This window comes from Mesoplodon mirus, assembly GCF_964341445.2.
Source record: "Mesoplodon mirus genome assembly, chromosome: 6".
In the NCBI taxonomy this organism is placed as follows: domain Eukaryota; kingdom Metazoa; phylum Chordata; class Mammalia; order Artiodactyla; family Ziphiidae; genus Mesoplodon; species Mesoplodon mirus.
The window spans coordinates 99728210-99750763 of record NC_138982.1 but is presented as its reverse complement, the minus strand read 5'-3'; the positions used below and the strand labels follow the sequence as shown (position 1 = coordinate 99750763).

Below are 22554 nucleotides of genomic sequence, written 5' to 3'. Positions count from 1 at the left end.
GTGTTGAACTTTAACTTGAATGCCTGCCTGTTCCATTCAGTGTCACATGAGACATGAGTGCAAAGTGCTGAGGAAACTTCAGAGCAACATTCAAATGTATGATGGTATTTATTATGATTACTGAACATTTTTGTTTTATATTATTCAGGTGTTAAGAAAAACTTATACTGTACATTACTAAAATTGAAGAATCTAATTTTCTCTAAGTGGTATCAGTTATTCTGATCAGAGGGGGAGGGGCAGGAGGAAGGAGCGTGTTCATTTCTTCAGCAAGTTATGTACTGCCTCACCAGTTAGGTATCAGGTCCTCTACCAGGCAGACCCATCACCAGCCAGGTGCTCAATCTGTGCATTATTTTATTTAATCCTCACAGCATCCCTTTAAGTTAGTCCTGTATTGGTGATCAAATAAGAAAACCAAAGCTCAGAATAATTAAATAACTTCCCTAGAGTCTCATGGATGATAAATATCAGACTTGGAATTCAGACTTGGATCTGGGTCACACCGAAACCTATCCTCTTTATTTTTAGCTATTATCATTAAATAATTTCAAACTTACAGAAAATATACATGAATAATAAAGAACTCCTTTATACTCTTCACCCAGGTTCTCCAATTTTTAGCATTTTACCACATTTGCTTTCTCCCTCCCTCCTTTTCCCCTCCACCTTTTTTCCTCCAGTCTCCCTCTTCCCAACCACCACCTTTTGTTTATATAGGTGTGTATATATATTTTTCTGAATCGACTTATATGCTTCAGTGTTATTATCCTAAAAGCAAGTACACTTTTCTACATAACTATAGTATTACTATCAAATACAGTAAATTAATACTGATACAGTATTACTTTCTAATCCATAGTTCCCATTCAACTTTTCACCAAATGTCTCAATAATATCGTTTGTCGGGGGAAAATTTGTTTTTTCTTTTGGTCCAGGATTATATGTAGAGCATTTAGTTGTCATGGCTCTCCTTTAATCTTGAACAGTTCTTCAGTCTTTCCTTGTCTTTTGTGACTTGACATTTTTGAAGGGTACATTTTGTAAAATGTTCCTCACCTTAGATTGGTGTGATGTTTCCTTATTATGAAACTGAGTTTGTGCATTTTTTGGCAGGAGTATCACAGAAGCAATGTTGTATTATTCTTAGTTAATCATATGAGGAGACACATAAATGGAGTTGGTCCATACCAGCCCCACTTTGTTAAGGTGGTATATGCCAGATAATTCCACTGTAAAGTTATAGTTTTTCCCTTTGCAATTAGTAAATATTTTTCTGGGAAGGTAATTTGAGACTATGTAAATAAATATATTGTTCCTAAGTAAACTTTCTACTGTAGGGCAGAGCTTTCCCTTCTCCCCTATTTATTTTTGTATTTATTTATATCAGTATGCAGTTACGGATTCCTATTTTATTCAGAGGCTTATACTCCATTAATATCATTATTTATTTTGATGCCCAGATGATCCCAGATTTGGCAAGTGGAAGTTCCTCCAGCTGGCTCTTGTGTCCTTTTGACAGGTCCTCATCATTTTCTGAGTACTTTCTTACTTTCTGGCACAAGAAAATGTTCCATGTACATCTTGTACTTTCTCTACCCAGCCCTGGAATTATCCACATCTTCAAGGTGACCTGGGTCCATTGTGGAAAATAGTATATGGAAACCAAGATCTGGGCATTGGGTGTGCTCACTGGACAAGGGTGTGCTCATTGCCTCTAGGCCCTCTCAGCCAAAAGAGCTAGGAAAGAGACACACACTCACAGCCATATCTGTTGCTCTATCTCTATCAAATACCAGGGAGATCAAATTGATAGCTCCAGTTCTGATCTAACACCATGGAGCATTCTAGCTTTTACCCTTTCCATGTTTGTAAGTCCCTCCCCCAACAGTGAGGATAACTTGGTTTCTGTTATCCTCAAAGCATTTACTAATTTGCTCATTGCCTCTGTGTGTAACCAGTCTTCCCACCTTGTCGGCTGCTTCCACCACCTTTACAGTCTTTTCAGCCTCATCAGCCCTACTCCCTCAAGGAGAGGGAAAAGAAATAATGTTTTTTTTTCATGAAAAGGAAGGTAAAAAGAAGAAGATAAGAATCTCATACTCTTTCTGTACCTCAAGCCATCTGTATCTTCATGGCAAATCATTATGCTACTTCTGCAAAGATGTCATGGAAACCAGTTAAAGTTTATAACGACTGAAGGAAGAGTTCATATATTTATTCACTTAATTAATTGAGTGCCCACTATGTGTCAGGCACATTAAAAGACAGACATGGTACTTGCCTTTGTGAATATATTATCTAGTGGATTATTTTTATTAAACTTACTACTTATTAGTAACACTTTGTGGCAGCACTATGTTAAGCACTTTGTGTTACTCTTTTTTTTGGCTGTGCTTGGTCTTCGTTGTGGCGTGTGGGTGTTCTTTGCTGCAGCATGCGGGCTTCTCTAGTTGCAGGCACGTGGGCTTCTCTAGTTGTGGCAAGCGGGCTCCAGAGCATGCGGGCTCAGTAGTTGTGGCTCACGGGCTTAGTTGCCGCAACAGATGTGGGATCTTAGGTCCCTGACCAGGGATCAAACCCACATCCCCTGTATTGAAAGGCAGATTCTAAACCACTGGACCACCAGGGAAGCCGCATGTTACCTAATGTTAATTCACACAAAAACCCTATGGGAGAAATTGTATTTTTTCTCCACCTTACAGATAAAGGAACTGACATTTGGAAATACTAAGCAACCTTTCTATCATTAAGCTAATTAGTGAGAGAACTGAAATTTGAATTTAGATTGGTCTGACTCCAGAGCCCCAGTTCTAAACACTTGGGCTGTATGAGAACCAATAAAGTAGAATTATCCACTATGATATATTCCAGGAGGAGTCATGATTTACCGAATCTTGACTGCAAACTCTCCTGTATTAACTGCTAGCTAAATGTGGCTAGTTAGTACAAGAAATTTGGCTAATCCAAGTTGAGATGTGCTATAATTATGAAATAAACATTGAATATCAGGGACTTATTACAAAAAAAAATAAGGTATCTCATTAATTATTTTTATATTAACTACATATTGAAATATTCATACTTTGGATATATTGAGTTAAATAAAATACATTAAAATTATTTTTAACCTTCACAGTAGCCAAAAGGTGGAAACAACTCAAATGTCCAACAACAGATGAGTAGATAAGCAAAATGTAGTATATACCTACAATGGAACATTATTCAACCTTTAAAAAGGAATGGAAATCTGATATATGCTGCAACATGGATGAACCTTGAAGACAAATGCTAAGCGAAATAAGCCAGTCACAAAAGAATGAATAATGTCTGATTCCACTTGTATAAGGTACCTAGAATAGTGAGATTCATAGAGACAGAAAGTAGAATAAGGTTACCAAGGGCTGGGGGGAGGGAGAATAGGAAGTTATTGTTTCATGGGTATAGAATTTATGTTTGGGGTGATACAAAAATTCTGGAGATGGATAATGATGATGGTTGCACAATAGTGTGAATGTATGTACTTAATTCTACTGAATTATACACTCAAAAATGGCTAAGGTGGTAAGTTTTATATTATTTATATTTTACCACAATTTTAAAAAGTTATTTTTACCATTTATTTTTACTTTTTAATGAGACTACTAGAAAATTTAACATTACATAGGTGCCTTGTATTATATCTCTGTTAGACAGTATTGCTATAATATTTTATTTATGAATACAGAGAAGTAAATTTCTTATTAAACTTCCCCTTTTCACGTGGCATATTGAAGAGATTCTGACATACCACAATAGGCCTAAATCAGACTTTTCACTTTTTGTTCAGTCAGCTTTGAAAGGGTTAAAGAACAGCTTTTCGCTTAAAATTATACTAATAATATAGACTTTTGAAATATAAACAACTGTATGAGATGATATCCATTTGTTGTTTTAATAATTCTTAATTTTCCATTTGCACAGTATCCACTGGGCCTCTTTTCCAGAACTAACATAACTGTCTCTGCTTGTGTATATCCTAAAATATAATTATCATAAATTTCATCATGATTAAAATTTCTTTGGATCCATGGGATTAATATTAGTCTGTCAAATAAATTTCAAAAACTGAGCCCCAAGGATAGGCATTCTCTCCCCTTCCTATAGCCTTCCTGTCACAGTGTCTACTGCAAATGGATATCTTCAGGGGAGGAAAGAGAGGAAAGCTGGGTTGAATTGTATTTCTGTAGTAGAACAGACAGCTGATGGAACTATGAGTACGTGTACATAAGCAGAACAGATTCTCTAAAGGGTCATTTTCCACCTACTTACAGGTGACCAAGCAACCAAGTGAAGAAGGCAAATAGCAGGGAAAAAATATTCCTAATCTTCTAGTGGTTATTTTTTCACTGACCCTGAGCTTTAATTTCCTCCTCTGTGAAGGTTTTGCACTGAAAGATATCTTGGTTCTATTTAAGCACTAATATTCTGTGAGTCTGTCAATTGATGACTTGAAAATGATCCAGGAAAACCTAACTCTAAGTCTTCTGCTCAACTCTTACTAATAGTTATCACTGCAGATGTCTGCAAGGTGTTGAGAGATGTATCAGTATCAGTTCTTAAAAATATAGTGAGGTTGAAACTCATTTAAAACTGTCATTTTTTGTTTGTTTATTTCTGTGAATTGTGAAAAGAAATACAGGAGTCTCAGTAGCAGAGCTGGCTCACAGGATATCACAGACAGTGTTCCTGGGCATGCCTCACTTTTTCCTGACTCACATTCCAGACCCATCCTTCCCACTGTCCTCTCCCCACCCCACGTGGATTATGTTCCTCCTTGGTACTCCCAAGGCACCCAGAGCTTAACTGCACCTTACCCTCAGTCCCACTTTAATAGCAACTGCCAACATACTTGTCTCTCCCCCAGTAGACTGGGAGTTTCTAGAGCAGAGTGCACCTTCCAACACTGTAGCCCCAGCCCTAAGCACACAGTCAGAGCACAATAAATATGTATTGTATGGAGGAAGCATCACCAACCACTTTCACCAAGTGGACAGAGGAAAGAAGCAACCCTAGAGTAAAGCAACTTTAAAACAGCATCTCAATGAGCCGGAAGGTCAAGAAAGAAAAAAGCACACATATTAAACCTATCAGTCACTTTTAAATTCCAGGCTTTTAAACTTTTTCCTAACAGACATTTACCAGCAGCAAAATTGACAGATTTAAATTTCACATATTATCCTCTCCTTCATCTTCCCTAAGGGTGGGATTAGTGACTTATACATAAAATTAAGAAGTCTGGATAATACGTATAACTGATTCACTTTGCTGTGCACCTGAAACTAACACAACATTGTAAATCACTATACTCTGATAAAAAAATTTTTTTAAAAAGAAGTGTGGATAAGCCACAAAATAGAAAAGTATCTCCCAGTAAAACAGGTCTGTTTAGGAAAACCTGGTATAATGAGGGGTGACTCTCTCTTCTTTTGAAACCCACCTGTGGGCAATGTTTTGGAATTATACATATTTTAGGGTTTCACATTTTTCTAAAGTGAAAATGATGCTAACAGGTTAACTTTTTATTTATTTATTTTTAAAGATTTTATTTATTTATTTTTGGCTGCATCGGGTCTTAGTTGCAGCATGCAGGATCTTCTTTGAGGCATGCGGGATCTTTGGTTGTGGCGCACGTACTCTTTGTTGCAGCACGCAGCCTTCTCTCTAGTTGTGGCATACAGGTTTTCTCTTCTCTAGTTGTGGCATGCAGGCTCTAGGGCACATGGGCTCTGTAGTTGTGGCACGCGTGGGCTCTGTAGTTTGTGGCACGCAGGCTCTAGTTGAGGTATGCAAGCTCAGTAGTTGTGGTGCACAGGCTTAGCTGCCGTGTAGCATGTGGGATCTTAGTTCCCTGAGCAGGAATCGAACCCACGTCCCCTGCATTGGAAGGCAGATTCTTTACCACTGGACCACCAGGGAAGTCGCCAGGTTAACTTTTTTAAAAAGATGAGGAAAACATATTTTTGACTTCGGAATCTTGTTGTTACAAATGATTTGTACTTTTCGGTTTCCAGGCGCTATTTCTTCATATACTTCAAGAATGCCAAAATACCAGGTGACAGCTGTTTTAGCTCTAAGACATTCCTCAAGTGTCCTATTTTGATGTCATTATGTAATGCTTTTCTCTTAGCATAGCTATATCATCACTCTGTAGCCATGTTGGTATATATCACTGCATAGCTCTCTTCACTTTTGCATCTCCATTACTTTTCCAAATGGGTACTAGTTCTCCCAAAACTAGAGAAAAAAGGAGAGAAGGAATAATTCCAGCAGCATCTCAAATTGGACCAATGTTTTCTTCTTGGCTAGAAAGTTCCTTTATGAACAGGAAAATACATGAGTTAGAAGTATTTCTCCCCTATCAGCCCTTCTTCTCTTTAAAATGTTGTTTCATTCTAATCTTGTTTTCCTTTCTAATGACACATCTTATAAAGACATGTTATATCAGCAGAAAGCTTGTTTAATTTTTCAGCTCAAATCTTGCCTTAGTAACTTTTGTCTTTAATAGCCTAAAGGACAGGTATACAGGTATAAGCACACAATTTTCAGTTCACTTCAACAGATATTTACTGAGTGCCCACAACGTACCATTGCAAAACTCAGAATCTAGTAGGAGAGGCACACGTCAAAATTCTAATTGTAATGCTCTATGCATTATAACACAGGGCTAAACATAGTGCTGTCTGAGTCTAAGTGAACTGCAGGGCAGAGAGGTTGCATGGGGTGGCGGTAGATGTGGAAATATTTGAACTGGATGCCTTGGGGGAGGAGGAGTAGGTTTCTGCCAGGGGAAGGGTAAAGGAGAGCATTCTCAGCAGAGGGCACCATGTGAGCACAGGCACGCTGGCACGAGAGCACATGATGGGCTCGGCAGTGACAAGCTGCTCCCATGCCCGAAGGACAGGGGTATGGTGTCCAGCTTTGTCTTAGGTAAAGTGGAATTTTTATTTGGGTCCAAGATGTTAAGAGCCTTGATGCTTTGATGCCAGATGTTATAACTGTATTCCATAGACAGTGGGGAGCCACCAGAAGCATTTTAGCAGAAAAATTATAGTCAGGGAGGTATAGTGGGAAACCTTCAGGATTTGGAACCAGAAAGCCTCTTTGTGGGACTCTGGTATGTTTCTCCTGAGAAGAAACTCAGTGCTCATCTAACTTTAGCCTCATGTTTTATTCATGAAAATTGTGTAACTCAGGTTTAAATTTCACACCACTGGGTGCCCTCTACTTGACATAAAGCCTTAAGGAAGCCACTATATCCCAGATTCCCCAAAGTCATCCCTGGGTTTAAGCAAGGCTATCCCTGTGACCTGAGGGGGCTCCTAGTGTCACCTCTATGCACTTTACTGATGAAGGATGCTAGGACCTCTGTGGGGTGGGGATGAGGAATGGGTGAGTCTGCCCCAGCATGGGGACCAGCAGCATACATTACAGCCTTACAAATGTAAGGGGGTATTTCAGCCCTGTAGGGAGAATCTGGGTAGGGGGCTACAGTGTGATTCCAAGTGAGCTGCCTGAGTTGGGGCCAGAACCCAAGCAGCAGTTAGGGAATGTGGAGCAGGAGACATGGAAAGACAAGAATCATACAAGGAAGCTGAACCCCATCCAAATAAACTGGGTCCTGAGCAGCTGTAGTCCCAGCAGAAAAAGTAAATACACTGAGGAAACCAAGGAGAACGATTGATCCTAAGGGCTGAGCAAGTCAGGACGTGATCAGAGAAAGGCTCCTCTGCATCCAGTAAACCAGTAGCCAGGGCTCACTCCGGGCCCCCCAGAAGCATCCCTAGGCAGGAAGATGACTCTAGGCCTCCCTTTCTGGTGTGGCCAGACCAGTCATGGTTCTTACGGGCCAAAGAACCAGACAGAACACAGTCTGAAGACTCCAGATCTTAATTTTTAGCCCCTGGGCAGGGGTGGGGAGGAAGGCCTCGTACCCAGGGTACTTCTGAGTTTCCATGCAACTCCATTGTTTGGCATCCTAAGCCAGAGCCAAATGGCCAGGTGACAAGGATGTTCCACTCAGACCAGCTTCACAATAGCTTTCCAGGAATACATCGTATAATCTCCATTCTTAGTGTTCTGGTGCTTGACTTTAAGGTTCTTTTGTAATTTTTCTTGAGAAACACTGTGCTACATACATAATAGCAGCTCTGCTTTCAACCACAAATATCTTTAAATAAGAAAGGACTAATCCTCCCTTATTTAAAATGTATTATATGCCAAACCCGGTGTTATAAAGCAATCATTCTGAAACTTTCTAATTGTAGCCATAAGTTAGGTCTCCATTCTTTTAGCCTTTTAAGTTCAGTCAGGGTGGTCCTGGTTAAGATGAATACATGAAAAACCTCAAAGAGAAATCCAAGATTTACAGTAGTATAATAGTATTTATGGTAGCAAAAACATAAAATAAAAAGCTGACCCACTTCTACTGTTTTTTTTTAATTTACTATTTGCAATTATATTCACTTTATTCATCCATCCAACAATTATTTATTGCCTTTCTGCTGTGTCCAGAGACTATCGTGAACACTGAAAATATGACAAAAAAACAGATGCTGTTGGTTCCTCCCATCTTGGAATTTTAAATCTATGGGAGGGATCAAATAAATTAAAAGTTAACAAATAAATCAGTTAATTATAACTTGTGATATAGCTATGGTAGGAAGTAAGAGAAAATCATGGCAGAGAATGGAGAGGGAGGGGAGGGCCCACTTTGGATGTCAGAGGAGACCTCTGAAAAGGTGACATTTAAGCTGAACCTGAGTATTGTGAAGGAGCTAGACCAGGAAGAGCGGTCCAGGTGTGAGAACAATAAACATAAATGCTCTGAGGCAAGAAGCGGGGTGGCATCTTCTAGGAACCGCAGGAGGTCAGTGTGCCTGGGGTATAGTGGGCCAAGGAGGAGAACAGGGGAGGCTGAAGGGGTAAGTGGAGGCCCAGTCATGGCAGGGCCTTTGGTTTGTGGTAGGGAGTACAGGTGTAATTCTAAGTATAAAAGCAAACTGCTATGGAGTTTTAACCTGGAAGTTTATATAGTTTATTTACATGTTTAAAAGATCTTTCTGGCATTCACGTAGAGAATGGAAGGAGTCACAGTGGTTAGTGGGGGACCAAGCAAGGTACTGCTGGGTCATGCTCTGGGGTTTTCCTGAGGGTGGTGACCTGAGAATTCATGGTCGGTCTGTCATAGCTTTTCTCCACACTGCTTTTCCTCCAAATTCCCAAGATGTTTCTCTCTTTGCCTACTGGTTAATAGAAGAAAAGGTGCCAGAAGCACTGTCTTTTAGGTGAGCCAAACAGTCAGGTGAGCTATTCAGGTAGGGTCCTGGCCCTAATACTTTTTACAGGAATCCTACATGTCATTTTCACTTTGCGAGTTGGTTAAATTCATGCCACCTTTCCACATTCTTCAGCTTTGTTCCTGGTATGCAGAAAGTATGCAGTAAATGTTTGTTAAATTGATCTGACTTGGATCAGATCAGCGGTGTGAGTAGAGAGGGAGAATGAGAAAGGCCGATGGGGTCCTCTTTGCTTCCTCTCTGGAGATTGTATGCATCAGTGGGTGACTGTGGCTCTTAAAGAGGTTAGTATTTTCAGTCTACGATGGATATAATTCAGGGCAAATAAAATGACTCTCCTCTAAAATAAAAGATGCTGTATACATGCAAAAAGTTTTTTAAGAGCATCTGGTTAGAGTTTAATATGGCTGAGAAACATTGCTATTTTTTTCATGTTTCAGTTACCCGAATATGACTCAAAAGTGTGCTTTGGATAATTTCCAGAATAAAAACTCTTGAGGTGAGAGAAATTTCAGCCCCAACAATAACTTGAAAATTGGGAGTTGGAATAGTAACTGTTTTTTCAACTGTCTTTACTCTGTCACCAACACTATGATGATTTGATTACATGAGACAAGTCTGGTTTCTGGCCATTAAACTGCACACTTCAGCTATAGGCATCAGTCTTTCCCTTCTTTTCTTTCACCATGTGTCGATTTTGGGGCAGAAATAAGAACGATGGGAGAAAGCAAGAGGTTGGGGAGGTCACACCTTCCCATCGGCCCCCAGGTCACACAGCTGGTGACCCTAACCCTCTCAGCAGCCTCGTGATTCAGGGCCAGCAGCAAACCAGTCATGGGGTAGATGCCTCCCCATCCTCACAATCCTCAGCACCCAGCTTTGTTATTCAGGTGCCGTTAACTTGTTTGGACATCAAGGACATCCCATAAGGGGAAAAATGTCCTCAAATGGCAAAGGACCACCTGGGAGCTGTGTGGGAAGGGAGGGAGCAGCACTCCTCAGCGAGGTCATAGACGTAAAGCTCTTGGTGTGGTGCCTGGCACAGAGCAGTCACTCACCGTAGGGTGATAGCATCTGCTGACGCGGTTATTTCTATTACTGGTGAGTCTCACATGGGAGGTCCCAGCTTACAGATCCAGTGTCTGCTGTTCTGCAGCCCCACCAACCCCTCGTGCACTGCTTGACACCTCATTTAAGTGAGGGCTGTTGTCCTCATTTATTCCCTGTATTTTAGGGATTCCTGTTCATGGTACTCTCATTCATCCAACATTTCCATATGGCAAGTGGCATTCCTTCTTATTGCCACTCTGAATGTCTTTACTGGGGGGATATACGTCTTCACAAGTCCAAAGATGCATACCTACACCATTCCAGCCACTCTATTCCTGCCTGGCTTCCTCCTCTTTCCCATACAAAAGGTGGTTTTGTTACCATCTCACCTCCAGGTTCTCATGACAGAACACACTCAGCTTCTTCAAGCATCTTATGCACTTTACTAAAGAGCTCCGTGATCTCAAATGCCTCATTTTGCTGGAAAGGGAGGAGCACGACACATCTGACCTCTCACTTAGAAAGGTAGGAAAATTGTCTCAGTTGGGGACCTGGGATACATGTCTGTTTGTAAAAGAAAGGGGTGGCTATTTCTCTGGCTGGCTGCTCCCTTCCCTCTGCCCCCAAGCCCACACTTGGGAGTCATGGCTGGGCATCTCGCTCAATGAAACAAATATTGGGTCACGTAATTAGCAGGCAGAATTATGTATGGGCTGTAACCTGATTCTAATTGTTGACCTCAGAGAATTAATTTCATATGATGTAGCACCTTAGCTGTATACTGGCTTAAAAGTTTCCACTCATTTTTGCATTTCAGCCAGATTGCTTTTTCTGTTTCTGGGCTTGTTGTGTCGATGAGTCAGGTAGCCCCAGATTCTTCCTGTGGATGAAAGGGGCATTCCTGACTTGGATGTATTTTCTGCATATATAAATTATAAAAAGGAAAAACTCTGTGCTCATTCCTTGGCATAAAAGTAAGGGAAACTGGAGGGTTGAGTGAAGAAAGTATACAATAGCCAACATAAATAAATGCTGGCCCTGGGGCCTGAAGGCAGCAAGATGTACAACATAGAAAGTGGCACTCCGGAATAGTCATCATTAGAAACATAAGATGTAAAAAGATTGTGTAATATTTGCCACCAAGTCCTAATCATGAAGTTAAAACAATTTACAAAATAAGATGAAATATCTCCATGAAGACCTATTTATTCCTGTAGCATCGTAGGTGGGTTTTTGTTTCTTCCCCTGTAGCAAATGCAGAAATAGTCACCCTGCCTGTCTCCCTTGGTCCTGAAACTGTTTCAACAACTAATGAGTTCACTGGGTCTCATCCGCTTTGGTTTCTGTAAATGGTATTTGCTGCAGGAGTTCAGAGAGGTAGTCTACTTTTCATGTTCTTTAAAACATGACATGGTAATTTCTCTTGTGTAAAAACCAGAATTACCTTTTAGGCCTAGTTCAAAGCTGTTAGGTTATCAAAGGAAGTTGCTGTGCATTTTGACTTGCGTTGTAATTATTAAGAACCCAAAACCATACTTCTCCTGAGGAACTGATTGTTTTGGTTTTGTTGCTATTATTGTTTTTAGCCAGTGGCCACTCTGAATAGTGGTAAGGTTTCCTTTTTTCACATTGGCAACTAGAAACTTAGAGTCCAATTTGCAAAATTGCCCCATCAATAGCAAATATATAGGTCATTATAACATCTTTAGTGTAACTCTTGGATTGATTTAAGTTCTAATTCTTATTTTTCTTTCATATTCACTCCACTTTTAATTTATACTATCTTTTGTGTGTGTGTGTCACCTTGTAAGCTGCCTTAAATCCTTTCTAGAATAAGATGGCCCATAGTTAACTCTAATAGCTAGATATTTTTTAAAACTGAAGGAAGGAAGTTGGGCAGAAAGGGAGGGAGAGAAATAAGGGGGAAAAAACAGGCAGGCGGGCGAACTATGCAAGTGTCAACAATTTAATCTTCCTAAGCCTCAGTTTCCTCATCTGGCCTCCAGCATTTTAGGGGGACTCAAAATCATTTTTAGATAATGAATGTGAATATACTTGATAGGTTACAGAGCTCTGCGCTGCTTTGTTGTGATTATTTTAAATCCATTATCAATTAAGGCAACTCTCCAATGCCAATGCCAAGCCCTTTGCTCAATCTTAATCTCTGTTCAGTAGATGGAACTTCCTAGGAAGTGTCTGTCCTGAGATCAGGGCCTGGGTTCTTCTGAGAGCCTTCTTGTGGTCCCCTCTAGCAGAGAACCATAATCCTTAGAGCACCACAGAGGCAATGTCCTCTTTTCGAGGATGTCTGTAAAACGTCCAGGCCTGACAGAGTTCCATACCTCAGGTGGTCCAGGGGCCAGGAAATCTGGATCATCACCAAGACCTGGCAACTAGCTGATCAGCAAATCCACTTACCTCAGGATCTCAGGCATCTGTACAAAATTCCCCAGTACCAGCCCCTCCACTCCATACATGTTCACATTTAGATTTGGGGATCCCAAGGGTTTACCATCTCCCACTTAGAGACTTATAGAACGATCACCTAGTTGCTGACCCAATCCCAAAATTAGAACCCCTTGGCAGGGGGAGTAATTGTAGAATGAGGATGGGGTGGGCATGGAGACAGCCTTTGACGATCACTGCTTAGCCATCATTACTAATGATATTAAAAATAGTTCTCAAGGGAATTGAGGCAGGAAGAAAGGACTGAGAACCACAATTCAACTGATCCATTCTTGTCAGAGCCCAGTTATCTCTTTAAAGCAGATTCTGGACAGGCAAAAGCTTCCATTAGGTCCCATCAGCATCATAATCAAGGCCAGACTCCTCAGCATGGCAAAGAGGAGGCAGCACACCATTGAGGATGAGAGTGAAAGCCTGAGCTATCTGTGTGGGAATGCTTAATGGGCAAGGGACCTGGGTGAGGCCCTGCACCTTGCAAGCCCCAGTTCTGAAAAAACGGAGATGGTTGTGATTAAATTAAACTGTCCACATAAAGTCCTTAGCACTGGTGCACTGGAGGGTTGGGGAGGGAAAGGGGTGACCTTTACAGTCTGGGCCCAGCCCTCCTTTACAGCTTCATTTCCCCTGTGTGCACCTCACCCAGAAGGACATGCCCCAGCCCTCTCGCATCTATGACTTTGCACATGTTGTTCTGGAAAGCCATTCCTTTCCTGGTCTTTGCATTGAACGCCTACTCTTTCTTCAGCATCCCAATGAGATTCACTTCTTTCTGAATGCCTTCCCTGGTAACAGACCCTCACCCCAACAGAATGCAGAGTTCTGGCCTCCTTGTCCCCCGACAGCTGCGTACTCTGCACTTGCATTTTAATTATATTTGTCATGAGATTTATTATTGGATATTATGTTTATTTCATTAAGAAAACAAAAGAAATTCTAATTTAACTTAAAAAGAAAATGGTAGCATGTGGTAGAGAGGTTAATGTTTTTTTTTACAACTTTAAACACAATTAGAAATTCTGTGTTGTGAAAGACAAGCCAAGATAGCTTAAATGCATATTATTTATTGAGGTATATAATTTACATGTATTGAGGTACTCAAATCTTAAGTTCGATCAGTTTTGACCTAGAGCATTTCAATCACACCTGAAAGTTCCCTGAGTTACCTTCCCAGTCACTCCCTACCCCACCCTCACCCTCCCATACAGAAGCCACCACTGATCTGATTTCTGTCGTCCTATGTTAATGTTGCCTACTCTAGATTTCATATAAATGGAATCATACAGGCTGTATTTTGTTGTATCCTGCTTCTTTCACTCAGCTTTCTGTCGTGTTTTTGAGACGCATCCATATTGTTGCATTTATCAGTGGTGCATTCCTTTTATTGCTCAGTGGTGCTCCGTCATATGAATATACCAGTGTTTATTTATCTGTTCTCCTGTTGTTGGGCATCATCACATTGTTTTTCATTTTATTTTTTAAATTGTTGTACAGTAAAATTATCCTTTTTTTTCTTTTGACATGCAGGTCTATGAATTTTAACACACTTACAGATGTGTATGACCACCACCACAATCAATATGCAAACAGTCCTGTCACCTTAGAAAATTCCCTAGTGTGCCCTTTATAGTCCCACCCTCCCCCCACCCCAAGTCCCTGACCATTTTGTGTCTGTTCTCTATCACTATAGCATCACATTGCATTTTAATTGCTTATACACATGTCTGTTGTTCTCACTATATTGTCAGCTTTTCAGAGTAAGGATCGTATCTTATTCATCTTGCCTCCTCTGTGCTTACCACAGTACCTGGTACATAGTAGGTGCTCATTAAATATTTGAAGGATGAATGAATTAATGTCCATGTAGCCACATAATGAATCCTCCCATAATTCTTAAGAGGCAGGAGGAAGTAGAAAACTGAAGAAAATCAACATTGACTGAGTTTCTTTTTAAGAAAATCTTAGGTCCTTTTTTCACAACAATAATGACCTTATAATTTTACAAAATTCTAAAGAGTGCTGCCTGGTAATTGCCACTTGAGAGAATATGTTGAGTCACACAAAATGAGTAATCTCCCATAAAAGGAGTTCAGCAAATGTTTAGTTATACTAAAAATATTATTACTGGTTAAGTTTAAACATGGAAATTAAAAGGAAAAAGTTAAAACATGCTTCTTTGTCTATTACCTATTCTAAAGATATTCCAGAAGTCTAAAATTCTTCCCTAGAGACTTTAATATATTTTCCAGGTACTCTTAGGTCTGTAAGTATTCTCTAACTGTTTTTAGAGAAACTCAATATTCACACTGTTACTTGTGACTCAAGTTTTGGTTTCCATATTTTCCCCTAAACTAGTGTCATCTTTATCTAAATTTATTTTACTAAGTCATTATTATTGCAAGTGATATTTGGTTCTTGAAGCTAGTGTCTTCCCTAGAACATATTCAGTTCTTTCCAGCTTCAACTTTACTTTTCTTTTTTTCCCTTCAGTGTTTATTGGTGTTTCCTTTTTCATTAATCACAATGCTGAAATGACTCTGTATATATCCTTCTTAGCCTATTAATTTCACCCACCAGGACATTATCTCTTACAAACTGAGCCCTTTGCCAGCTCCATGTCACATTTCTTTAAGCAAATAAATTTTTCCCATATGCTTAGCATATACCTCTGAGCCCTGTAGCCTATTCCCCTTTTTAAAACAGAAATGGGGAAACAGCTGTTTCTCAATTCCTATACAGTGCGTCCTGTTTTATAGATCATGCTGGACAGCTCTATTTTGATGCCTGTGATATTACTTGGTCCTTGAAATTGTGAATTTCCTGGACCTGAATTTCCTTTTCACATTTGGGAAAGAAAGATTAATTATACTAGGCATTTCAGTGTGTTATACAGGCCATGAGGTCTTCTCTATAGTTTGTTTTGGGAGCTACTGAAGGAGTCATATGGAAGAAATGCCTTCTTCCTTACAGCACAACAAAGTTTTTAACTGTTAAGATTGATATTATATGCTCAACTCATTCAGTGTTTCTGCAGATGTTGATTTAATATATCTGCAAGATTTTCTGCTACATGCAGAACATGCAGGGATGGAAGGACACAAGGCTGTCAGGTAGCCCACAGTCCAGAAGGGAGGACAGATACAATGTGATGAGTAGTCTAATCCAGGGATACCTGAGCTGTAACAACTACCTAGAGGAAGAGTTGGAAAACTATGGCCCATTTTCTGACTGGCTGTTTTTGTGTACAACGTTTTGTTGTAACATAACCATGCCTGCTCATTTACATATTTTCAGTGAATGCTTTCATGATTCAATGTGTAGTTGTGACAGAGATTGTAGGGTCCACAAGCCTAAAGTATTATCTATCTGGTCCTCTAATAAAAATTTTGCCAACTCCTGGCTTAGAAGAAGGAACACCAGGAAAGTGTATGGTCACTAAAGAATAGGGTAAGTGGAGGACACCTCGGAGAATGCCAGCATTTTACAGGTTAGGTAAAAGAAGAGAGTGCATGAAGTGATGGGTTGAGAACCATAGTAAGCCAGAACACAAAGGAGGAGAGCGTATCAAAAAGTTGAGGGTCAACATCAGTGTCAAGTGCCCCAAGGCAGTCAGGTAAGATGATGGTTATAAGGAACATTTCCTGAGAATTTACCTATGTGGTAGACAGTGTGCTAAGCAATTTACATTTATTATGTCAAGACTCCATGTAATACCCCTATAAGGTTGGCACTATTAATATTCCCATTTTATAGATGAAGAAATTAAGGCACAGAAAGACCAAGTAACTTTGCCAAGGTCACACAGCATTAAATGGCAGAGGTATTATTCTAATCCAGACAGCCTGATTCTAGAGAGCCTGTAATTTTAATCTCTGTCCCAGTTGACAATTAAGGAATCATTGATGTCCTTAGAAGAGTAATTTCAGCGACCTGATGGAAGTGGAAGATAGCTTCAAATAACTAACTGATAATAATGTTTGCCATGAGCTGTGCATTGTTCTAAGAGTTTCACACTAACTCACTTAACCTCTTAACAGCCTCATTTTACATATAAGGAAATCATGGCACAGAAAGGTGAATTAACTTACCCAAAGCCAAACAGCTATTGAATGACAAAGGTGTGATGTGAGATTCTGGAGAGAAACAGCTTAACTTCTGTCCTGGCATCCTTACTGACCTCCATCCATCCCTGGCCCTTTCTACCTTTCTCAAAGGTGTTGGCCTGAATCTGGCATTCCCTCTTTTGTTACTTCCTGCACCCCAATGTGATAGCCATTTAGAAAATAAAAAAGAAAGTTCAGTATGTTTTTTAAAATAAATGATGGTATGGTACCCGTAGAAGACTCACAGGCAGATCAGTGGAACCAGACCCGAGCATATGTATGATTTGTGTTTTGATTAAATGAAAGTGCTATAATAAGATAATGTGGGAGAGAAGAATCCTTCAGCAAGATGTTAGGACAACTGATTAAATATTTGAAAAGATAATAAAGTTAGAGCTTTACTTTATACCATACAAAAAAATCTACTCTATAGGATTTAAGTTAAATGCTTTTAAAAAAAGAAAGATCAATTTTTTAAACTAGATAAAAGTATCTACTTAAGAGTAGGGTGAACTTTGCAAAGCATAACTGCAATGAAAAAAGGTGATATATTCGATCTCATTACAATTTAAAACATCTCTAGGTCAAATATAATTTTTTTTTTTTTTTTTTTTTTTGCGGTACGCGGGCCTCTCACTGTTGTGGCCTCTCCCGTTGCGGAGCACAGGCTCCGGACACGAAGGCTCAGCGGCCATGGCTCATGGGCCTAGCCGCTCTGCGGCATGTGGGATCTTCCCGGACCGGGACACGAACCCGTGTCCCCTGCATCGGCAGGAGGACTCTCAACTACCGCGCCACCAGGGAAGCCCCAAATATAATTTTAAAAATTAAAAGATAACACAACTTCTTAAATTAAGCTTAGTATTAAAAGATTTATACAAATTGGTAAGAAAACATTAAAACCCTTCTTGACAAATAAACAAAGGTTAAGACATTCTATTCATATGAGAAATACACAAGCTAATAAAAACCAAAATATTTACTCTTGGTCATATCAAATGAATGCAACTTAAAATGCAGTATCATTCTTGCCTCTTAGCAATGTTTAAAAATTCAGTATTTGCTGTAGTGTGATGAAACAGGTGTTTTTATACATGTTGATGACTTTAAAATTGACCCCAAACCATCTGAAAAACAGTTTAGAAGTTGTTAAAACCCTTAAAAAACACACATACCTTCTTACAGTGTAATTTCTCTTCTAGAATTCTGTTCTAATCAGAAATGCATGAAATTTATAAAGCTATGACAATAAATTTACAAAGGCAACTTTTAGAAGTAATCTAAGTAATGATAGAAGAACAAATTAAATATAGTGTAGGCAAACACCAGTTTGTCACATAGCCATTAAAAATGTTTTTCAAGACTACTGACATGGGAAAATACTCATGATATGGTATTAAAAGATGAAGTATTTGTATATGACATGTAATTCCAGATATGTATGCGTATATACACATACATATACTCATATACACAGAGAGAGAACAAAAGGTAGAAGTAACTGTATCAAAATTATAAGAATATACCTCTTATTATAGTGAGACCATCTTTTTATGGTAGTGCCAAATTTTTGTTTCAGTCTCTTAGTTATTTACCCCTTTAGACTGTTAGATCTCAGCTTTATCCCACTCTATCATGTAAGACCTCAGAGTTACAGTTCTTGAAGATCATTCCAAACACAAACCGCTCTCTGTGTATTTCCTATGTAGCTGGTAATTAGTTGATTGGTTAATATCCTTAAGCCTAGTTTAACAGCAGGAAACTTTAAAGATAAAGCAATAAAGTACCTTTTCCTAAGCTACACAAAAAGGCAGTTAAGATCTGGGTTTTCCACTGACAAGCCTGGCAAGAAAGTTAAGCATTCTGAAGCAGGGCATGTGAACATTACACCCACCTTTAACAACTCACAAGATGCACATTAAAGGCATACATTAAGTAATGTAATAGGTAGTTGAAGTCTCTGTGAAGGCTATAGGGCAGTCACAACAGAAACAGTGTGCTTTTCCATTGTAACATTTCCCTTCCTTGGGCTCACACTTTATAACAAGAGTGAGTGGGTAGCAGGTCTAACTGCAGCCTCATAGGCCTTTTCCTTATGAAATTTCTGTTCAGGGGACATGACGTAACTCACATACTCATATAACGGGCCATGTTCACCTATATTTTTTTTACTGTTACCCTATACCTCTGTACTTCAACATTTCACGTCACTCTGGAAATTTTGACTTGTCCAGGGTATACTGCATTCTTAATAGAAATTGGCCTGAACCAGAAAATCATAAATCATAGAAGTCTGACTTCATCATTCCACAAATAGGAAGACTGTGGCATAAAGTAAATGATCTGCCCAAGATCACAAAAGTTGGAACTAGAATCTAAGACTTCTAGGACTTCCTTTGTAGCTCCTCTATACTGGCACTTCCCAAAAGGTGTGCACAGAGTGCTGTTCTGGGAGCTGTTAACAGTTGTGCTGCAAAGAGCAGAGTTCAGGGGTCAAATAAACCTGAGGGTGATCTCATTTCCATTCTCACACTTGGACGGTAGTAATGCATATTAATGTATTAAAGGATCCCTGCAATAAGACAGATACTAAATCAGATGGGATGTGGGAATGACAAGCATAAACCAGGACTAGCCTAGCCAAACCAGGATATATTTTCTCCCCAGCTAAAATATAGGATGGAGGCAGGGGTGGTGGGGGAGATATTTGGACTAATTGGATATGTTTGTTTGTTTGTTTGTTTGTCTGTTTTGGAGGAGGGGAGCTATTCACCACATGCAACAGCTTCTGCCCCAGTTAGATGAGTGTTATTCAAATGTAAGAACATACATTATTGTTAAACTGGGCTCTACATACCAAGCCCTGTGGATTCCAGTACCTAGCTTAATGATTAGTACCACCTGAGAGCCACCTAGTTTTCTAAGTTAGAGGGGCAGTATTGCCTAATGGTTAAGAGCAAACTGAATCAAAACTGCCTAGGTCCAAATCCTGATGCACTCTCTCGTTAACCTTGGGCAAGTGCTTCCATGTCCACCTCTGTAAAACAGAGCTTATAGTAACAGTACCCATCTCATAAGACTGACATGCGAATTAAATGAGTTACTATGTGTAGAGCATTTAGAACACTGCCTTATTCAAAATAAGGACTATGTAAAAGTTATTAACATTGTTATTAGTTTCTGTTCCAGGAATGGAGAATTTATATAGCAGTGCTTCCAAATGTAACAAGTACTCTCATCCAATAAACATAACAATTCTAATAAGACCCAAAATGCCACTGCTAGCATCCATGGCTCTATTCACCTAACTCCAACTACAAAGATTGACCAGAAAAGGTTAAATTGAAATTACTCATAGTTTGAAAACTGCCCTGAAATATGTAAATGTTCCAACATTTAAAATAAACTAGAAAGGAAGAAGGGTGAAGCTCTAACACTCAAGACTAAAGTTGAGGTCCTGTTGCCCAAGCTGAGTTACCTTTTTTTTTTTTTTTTGCCTTAAGCTAAAAATAAAATAGGATAAAAGGAAAAAATGCCTTATTCTGGACAGATAGCCAGCAGGCAACTATTCTGCCTGCAAAGCTGTCCTCTGATATTTGCATGATCTCCATTACATTTTTGTACCTTAAAGATAGAACAAGTCCTCTGGCACCCTCAGTTTTAGCATTAAAAGTCCTTTTTTTAACTGTCACCGCAGCCAGGCTTAAGTGTGAGCGTTCACAGAAGAGGTCGGACTCCTGTGGCTTTGGGTGCTTTAACCCAATGTGGGTGGTTCCTCAGGGGCCTGTCCTGTGTATGTTTTTGTTTGTTTTGCTATTTAGCTACTCTATTTGTGTTTTTCTTTCTTCCAGTTTTATTGAGATCTAATTTTTTTTAATAATAAGGTCTTTATTATCGTGCAGACCAGAGCAACATGAGGCAAGTAGTTATATCCAGGGTGGTGACTTGGAGACTGGAAAAATCTGTCACAAGTATCACGTGAGACCAACAGTGTTCATGAAGATAGTAAACGTTTTCTGCTATCAGAACACAGCTCAGGTCCTCTTGGCTAAAGATGGGTCACGTCCACACCTCTTCCAGGCAGAGGGGAGGAGATGAGGACCCCCATTACAGCTCTGTGTAAGTTTAAGGTGTACAGCATACTGATTTGACTTACATACATCATGAAATGATTAACACAATTAAGTTTAGTGAGCATCCATTATCTCATATAGATACAAACTAAAAGAAAAAGAGAGACAATATTTTTTCCGTGTGATGAGAGCTCTTAGGATTTATTCTCTTAACAACTTTCCTAGATAACATACAGTGGTGTTCATTATATTACTAGTGCTGTGCATTGCATCCCTAATACTTGCTTATTATAACTGGAAGTTCGTACCTTTTGAGGACCTTCATCTAGTTCTCTCTCCCCCCACGCCCTGCTTCAGGTCACCACAAATCTGATCTCTTTTTCTATGAGTTTGTTTGCTTTTGAAGTATAATTAACCTACAACACTATGTTAGTTCCTGGTATGCAACATAGTGATTAGATATTTCTATACATTACAACTGCTGACATGTTACTGGCAACAAATTGTGTACATTTAAGATCCCCACAGATAGAAGGTGAAACATTTTTCTTTAGTCATGTATTTTTGAGACAATGTTATTGGTCGTAGTGCTTTACTTTCTTTCAGAGTTTTAGGACCCATAAAGTGACAACAGTTCAGAGTTGTGCCATCTTATTCCAAATTTTCTAACTTTAAAGTTTCCTGTGGGAACTGGAAACATATTTTATAAACAAAGTCTGGATCTGTTGCTAGGGACATCTTCAGCTATGAAAATAGGAGCATTACTGGAATGTAGACCAGGCTGTAGCAGTTGCCACTAAAAACAGCAAAATTCAATGGGAAAAGGGTTCCCCACCCCCACCCCATCCCCATTCCCCATTCCAGTTCAGAATGACAGGAAGACTTCTGATGGCAAGAACTAACTCACAGGGGACTTACATGCAGAAACATTTGTTTTGTCAAATCTTTTGGAGAGAGAGGGAGAGGACATGTTAAGGACCCTGAGAGATGGAAAAGGTAGATCATGCCCAGTTTCTTGCTGCCTATGAGAGTGAAAAAGCAAAAAGGAAAAGATGGTACCTAAGAAAAATGAAACAAAATCAGAAAGGGTTATGCCATGCTAATGTAAACCCTGATGACCCACCACAAGGCTACAGAAGACTTTGAGTGGTCCAGTGTCCCTGTACCCAGAGCAGGGACTGTGTGGCCAGAAAAGGCTAGGAGACTAAAGGTTGAGCCTGCCAAGGCTTCTCTGAGCAGCCCCCTCAATACAACCAGGTGCACTGGATTGGGCACGATAGACATGGCCTTGGGTTTACTGTTCCTGCTGCTGCCGATCACATAATTCTTCATTTGTACACTAGATCCTGTTCCCCTTTTCTCAGCATCTTCTTTTCTCAGTGAAAGTTGCAGCTATTTGCTAGATTATAGCCCTAAGATAGTCTTGTCTCTACCTTTGGGAGATCTTTACAGAGGGGGAAACTTGTGCTGAATTTTGGAGGATGGGACTAAGATTTTGATAGAAAAGGAGAGTTGACAAAGATAAAG

At 39.6% G+C, this 22554-nt stretch overlaps 1 protein-coding gene across 2 annotated transcripts in view; it reads left to right on the top strand.

The window, feature by feature from the left end:
* Positions 1-22554, top strand: part of CMSS1 (cms1 ribosomal small subunit homolog) — a 392023-nt gene that overhangs the window by 315545 nt on the left and 53924 nt on the right. The window lies entirely within an intron of this gene.